The following is a 7281-nucleotide window of genomic DNA, read 5'->3' as shown; positions in this document are numbered from 1 at the left end:
GGGCCCCGTCTTTCCTACTCACCACATAGTGCTGTTTCTGTGTCTGCTCCTGAGATCTGGAAAGAGAATTTGGAGATACACCACCAGTGTATTAATAGTCCATGAATGTAGTAGGCTGTTACAATTTTATAATCATAGAATCATAAACTTTAAGGTCAGAAGGGACCATTATGATCATCTAGTCTGACCTCCTGCACAACGCAGACTACAGAATCTCACCCACCCACTCCTGTATCAAACCAGTGTCTGAGCCATTGAAGTCCTCAAATCATGGTTTAAAGACTTCAAGGTGCAGAGAATCTTCCAGCAAGTGACCCATGCCCCACGCTGCAGAGGAAGGTGAAAACCCCCCAGGGCTTCTGCCAATCTGCCCTGGAGGAAAATTCCTTCCCGAATTGAAGTGTCAATAATAGATGCCCCAATAGAAAAGTAGATACTTTTTTGTGGTGGTGATGGTGATGATGATGATGAATTATTGGTATTACAGCAGCACCTAAAAGCCCAAATTTCAGTTGGGCCCAGACACTGTACAGACACACAGCAAAAGGCAGTATACACTTCCCTGAGGTGTTCACAGTCTAAATAAACAAGAAAGACGAAGAGTAAGAGGGTAGGTTCAAAGGTCTTGCAATTTTCAGCTATTTGTAGCCATTTTTACGTATCCCTTTAGTCATCACTTAGCCAGTATAGCTCTTTTAAATTTTCCTCATAGATCAATTCCTGCAATCTCCTGCTCATTTTAGTTTCTTTCCTCCAAACCCCCTCAATTTGAAAATCTATTTTTAGTAACGTGGTGCCCAGAACTGAACCCAACATCCCAATTATGGTAACACCAGAAACCAGAACCTCTGTGCTCAGTGGTCTAATTATTTTGTATATACTGCAAAGTCGTATCTAATTTGCTGTCCAGTTTCATCTAGGTCTCTCTCAGCATTAATGATTCCCAAGTGTCCCCTACTCATTGAGTAGATCAGTATGTGTTTCAGGTTATTTCCCCCCAGATCAGTTAGCTTGCTTTTCTGTAAATTGAATCTCATTTTATTTTCTGCCCACCCAGCCTGCTAACAACTCCTTGTCCTTTTGTGTTAGTTCTTTCTTCTGCCTGGTGTTCACATTTCCTTCCAATTTAATAGTCACTGAGAATTCCATTAACATGCTGCCTACTCACTCTCCCAGACCATTAATGAGGGCGTTAAACAAGATTGACTCTAATGGTACCCCATTAGCCAACTCCCTCAAAATATTACCGTTTTATTACTTCCAGCCAGTTTTCAATCCACATGCCAGTGGTCCCATTAAGACATTTTGAATTAACTTTTTGAGTAAGATTTCCTGAGAGACAGCACAATATGCTTCCCTAAAATCCAAATCCATTACAGTGACTGTGTTCCCTTCATCCACTTACATCCTGAGACAGATTTGACTTCAATGGGTGCTGTGGGTGGCAGACCTTTATCATTCTAGCAAAAAGCAATCAAGAAAATGCATTTGGCTGCTGATTGCTCATGGTACCATTACCCGCTTTTCTCTTTCTTGCAGTACTGTTTCATTATTTTATTAGCAATAGAAGTTCAATGGAAGGGACGCTAATTGCCAGGATCGTTCTTCTTTCCTTGTTTGAAAACTTTTCTCTAGCTTTTCAGAGCAATCCTAGTTGTCCATGATTTTTCAGAAGAAGCTATCATGGGTCTAGTAATGTGTTAGCTAATTCTCCTAGGGTTAGATTCTGAATCAGAACACGTACCTGAACAGGGGAAGTAAGAGATGCATAGATCCATAGATGGGGTACTTGGACCTTGGGTCCAGGCTCATGGGATTGAGTGCTGTTACTCATCTGTTTGCTCCCAGGTGGGTGGAGAGTGGCTCAGCATCACTGGTTCTAAACTGTGGTGAATCTGCTGAGCAGTAGTAGAAGGCTGATGGGGGCAAATCTGCTGTTCTCCTTCTCCAGATGGGAAGGGTTATAGATGGCCAACTGGAGAAAATTACGTGGCATTTGGGAGGTTGTTTGGGTCACAGAGGCAAGGTATCTCAGTCTCTAGGCAGAGCATATCATTGAAGGCAGTTAAAGGAGTGGGTATGGGGACCCACTGGATGTTAGGGCCTATAGAGCTTTAGCTGGTTTAAAAATTCAACTCAGATATAACAGCTATTTCTCAGGGGTGCTGGTCTATGGACTACCTGATTTCATGCTTTTGGAAACTAAAGCGGGGAGAGAACGTTTGTCAAATGAGAGAAAGATCATTTATACACAATCACTACCCACGTAGAAAGTTGCATGGAATTACTTCCCAGCTCTGTGATGAGAAAACATTCCATACCCTGAAGAAACGCTACATAATTACACATCTACCACTTTCAGAAGAGGAAATGGTCTGTGTTATAGCCATCCATAAGAGAAGATGCCTAATTCAGCCACCTACTCTAATTAGGCAAGAGTATAATTAACAACACAAACACAGCCCTGGGATACAGGTTTATACAAAGAATGATTCATGGATTCTTTGCTCACTGGTCAAAGGAGAAAGTAAAAAATGTTTAAACTGGTATATAAAAGGCCAGGAAATAATTTCTGAATTGCTCACAATTCCCCCCTGCACCTCCCAGCCAATTCTAGTTGATTTTGTTGCTAGCTGTAATGAACAGAAAACATTAGGAAAAAATACCATCCTTTAAAATTCCTCAGCCAGACAGTGCCATCTGCTGAGAAATTGCTGTGAAGAAAGATTCACACATAAGTTTTTAGCTGGCTAAAACAGTTACTAACCTGTTCTGTAACTTTTGTTCTTCGAGATGTGTTGCACATGTCCATTCCACTTCAGATATGTACATGCCCAGTGCACTAGAAGCAGAAATGTTTCCCTTAGCATTACCTGGCAGGGTGGTGCATGCACCCTCTACTGCCTCATGGTGCTGCACAATTGGCCATGAAATAAAGGGCAGAGCCAGCCCAGGCCCCCCTCAATTCCTTCTTCCCCTCTATATTAGAATCCGTCCGGTAGGGAGGATAGCTCATGGAATGGACATGTGCAACATATCTCGAAGAACGACAGTTGCAGAACAGGTTAGTAACCATTTTTCTTCAGGTGATTGCACATGCCCATTCTACTTCAGGTGACTCACTAGGTGGGATTAGAGTCTACCTAAATAATGATTGAAGGACTGTACATCCAAATGTGGCATTATCTCTAGACTGTTGAGAGCTGTCATAAATGAGATGCAAAAATATGTACTGAAGACCAAGTCGCAGCTCTACAAATGTCCAGTAAAAGCACTTGAGCTAGAAAGGGTGCAAAGGGGGATTCACTGAGCTCGGTACTGGGAGCAGCTGCCCACAGCTCTTGCTGCGCATTTTTGAAACATCTACTGGAGAAGGTAGAGAGGGGAGGGTGTGGAGAGGAAACCCCCACAGATTTCAGTACAGCCATTGATAAGGCACAGGAGCCCAACCGTGGCTCCCTGCTAGCTGACCAATGCGGAGACACCACTGAATACCAGGGATAAAAACCCCTCAGAGGAAAGTGATGGCTTACATGACGTGCCTGTGACACATAAGATCCCACTTCTGACTTAGAGAACAAACGCGAGTCATCCTGCCAGGGAGATGCAGTGCCTCTCAGTGCTGGGGAGTGGTGATGGGAGTCTGAAGAAGATGGCATTGGGGAAGTCATAGCCACCTTGGCTCTTGATAGCACAGTACAAGAGGGTACTACAGTGTCCAGAGGTGCCCACAGTACTCAGGGCTGAACTCTGGTTGCCAGCAAATCCACACAAGTGTCCATCAGTACAAGGCAAGATATTTCTTGAATGACTGGCGAAGTCATCACTGAGATACTCAGCAGATCACATGCCACAGCATATGCCTCAGGCACTGATGGCACACTGGGAGAGTCTTTTGTTGCTGTCGCTAAACCAAAGATGATGACACTGCTGAACAGGATGGTGGTCCCCAATCAAAACTGACCATGTGAACGCTCTCGACTGGATCTGAACCAACAGCAGCTCTTTTAAGGATGTGCATTTTGTATTGCTAATCCAACAGATGGGAAGAGCCACATTACTGAGATGCAGCATCAAGAGCCTATCCCTGAAGACATTTCAGTATTGAGGTGGAAAGCACTTCAGGGCAGGGATCATGATTTCCTCCCAGTTTCTACAGCCCTGCACATACTGCCAGCACTCAGTAAATAACAATCTTTCACTTAAGGACTAACTAAGTGCCCAATTCCAGTCCCATTAAAATCAAAAATGACTCTTTCCACAGCTTGATTGGGTCCTAGATGAATAGCTATAAACAGATTGAGGTTAAGGCTTAACATTTGTATTTATTGTGTCTAAACATCTCATATGAAACCACATGCATACACCGCTAAGAGGATTAACAAATCCCACTTTGAATTCTGTGGACCTGATTCGCTACAGTGTTGTGCTACTCCAGGTTCACACTGGTGAAGCTCCACTGATTTCAGTGGAGTTACACCCAATTCTCACTGGGGTAAGTGAGAACAGAAGTTAACCCAATATGTATCTATTTGCTTCTATATGGGCTAAAAACCTTGCTGACCGTTACTCAGGTGCACAGAGGGGGAAGGAGCCCATAAGGAGCCTTCCCGCAACCCCATGCATGGCTCGTGAAAGACTCAGACACAATTGCAACTCCTGAGCTCTGGAGAGTGCACCAGCTACTGCCTCCCTGCTTCCTTTGCAGGGCCATGCTGAGGCATGGATCCACCCCCCTACACACTGGCTAGCAGAACCAGTCTGCACAGACAGGAGAGCAGGTTGCAACCTCCAAGGGGGTGTGGCAGTGGGTGCATGGTGTCTGTGCCCATTCTGCTCCTCTTGGGCCAGGGCAGTTCTGCATTGACCTCTGTGCAGGGCAGGGCTTAAATGGCACATTCAAGCCCTATATTATAACTGTCCATAAGATATAGTCGTATTATCTTCCTGCTTTGCCTTTTCCCTCCTGCAGCATTTGTTTAATTTCAGAGTTAGCGTTAATGCATTTCCTTTACTAAAATTGTCACCTCTTTTTGGTTTTATTAACACTCTGTTTCTGAGTCAAACAAGAGCCAGTTATGTGGGTCCGCCAGCAGAACGTCATGCAATACATTGAATTCTGGCTCCTGCAAAAAGTTCATCTCCCATTATCCTACATTCACATCATAATTTTCCACCCTTGATAAGAAGAGGTGCAAAATCAGGTTTAAAACTATCCCATTCTGCAGACTACAATTGCTATCCTCTGTAGAGAAGGGGAGATTTGAGTTTCGTTTTATTCAGCAAACCCTCTGTAAAGAACAAAACCTATATGAATATACTGGAAAAGGAGACTTCACCTTACAGATGGGTTCACAGTTGTGTCTATGACAGTGACATCTGGAGGCCAAAGCTGGGAGTGGGGCCCTATTGTGTAAGGTGCTGTACACACTTATAGTAAGAGATGGTCCCAGAGAGCTTACTTTTGAAATAGACAAGATGCAGGGTGGGAGAAAGAGTATTACATCCCACGGTTACAGTTGGTGATCTAAGGCATAGAGAGGTTCAGTGACCCTTGCAAGGTCACACATGATGGCTATGGCAGAAGCAGGGAGTGAACCCAGCCTCCTGAGTCCTAGGCCAGTGTTTTAACCACAGAACCATTTTTCTTCTCAGGCCTTATTTAAGGAAAACTCCCATTGATTTCCTACTACAGCAATCTGGACTTGGTCAAGGAGAGCTGGCTGGTGAGCCCCCCAGTCCCTCTAGATCAGCTGGAGTGGTTGCTTCCCCATTCTGGCTCCTAAAGGCTGAGTGTTCCCCTACTGCTAGTGTTGGTGAACTAAGCCTGGTTCTCCTGCATGACAACACAGGGCCACTTAACAACACACTTTAATTGCATTACGCACATTGTTATAGGTACAGTATGAAAAAAAATAACATAGGTTGTCATTATAAATTTAACAGCTATACCTCACTTAAAGTGCACAAGATCTACGAAGTGTTAAACCCCAGGTCGTTACCTCCACCACCAACATTTGTGTAGTTAGCAATCAGCAGAAATATCTCACTTGAACGGCAATTATACTCCTTCCCATCTAATCAACTGGGATTGACTCTGCTGCTGCTTTAGATGGAATAGATTCCATTTCCCTCTCATGTTAATTGCTGAAGAGGTAATGCCTTACTCAACCTCACTGCAGGACCCCTCCCCATACATCACAGGTAGGAAAGCATCTGCCATTTGCTTTGTCAAATGTCCTTGAAAAAGAAAGGTTGGTTTTAGGTGAACACCTTAGAAATCCAATGGAACATAATATTTTATGCAGAGAATGGAGAATTGGAAGGACCAATTTTGGAAGCAATTTTACTCACTATGGATAGGCTAATGAGAAGGTCTGTAATCTGATAAAAGAGTGAGTACAATTAATGCAGTTACTGAGCCAAACAATTTAACATAGGCTGAGCAACAGGAAGGAATGGGAAATACTAATTAAAATGGGAGAAGGGTTTGTATTTCTAGAGAAGTGGCTCTGACCTGTGGTCTATCCAATGGCTGAGGTTCTTCAGACAGATGCTGTCTAATATTATAATATTAAAAAATAACAGACTACAGTATGAAGGAGACAAGGTGGGAGAGGTAATATTTTTATTGGACCAACTTCTGTTGGTGGAAGGAAACCTGAAGAAGAGCTCTGTGTAGCTCAAAAACTTGTACCACCCAGACCATGAGCAGTCAGGCCTAGAGGTAAAGGTGAGAATTCAGCCTACCGGTTAGAGCTGGGTCAAGTGTGCATGGGCACCAGGAAATGAGCTGAGGGTCAGTAACGGATGGGTAGAAGCAAAATGCCAGAAACGGAGGTCGGGGGTGGTGGCCACTCTGAGAGTTCTAAGGCATTGCAGCTGGCTCATTGGCTGCCTAGCAACACAGTTAGTCAGGGATAAGGCCAGCAGCCTTTCCTAGCTGGTCTAGTCCCTGACATTTCCACCGACAAAAGTTGATCCAATAAAAAATATTATCTCACCTACCTTGTCTCTCATATCCTGGGACCAACATGGCTACAGCAAGGCTACAGTAGTGCATTTTTTAATCTAGCTATCTATCCATTTATTTATCTAATCTAACCTATTTTATATATATTTAGTGTGCCATCTCTATAGATCTGAGTCACAAATAGAGAGCTCAGTTGTGACTATCCCAAATACAGCTGCACCAGGAAGTGGAAGAGAGCAAGACACCCACAATGTGTTTACAGAAAATAGATCCTCTCAAACTAACTTTATCTTTTTTGATGAGATTAC

The sequence above is a fragment of the Chrysemys picta genome, chromosome 2, assembly GCF_011386835.1.
Source record: "Chrysemys picta bellii isolate R12L10 chromosome 2, ASM1138683v2, whole genome shotgun sequence".
Lineage (NCBI taxonomy): Eukaryota > Metazoa > Chordata > Testudines > Emydidae > Chrysemys > Chrysemys picta.
This window is presented reverse-complemented; position numbering follows the sequence as displayed.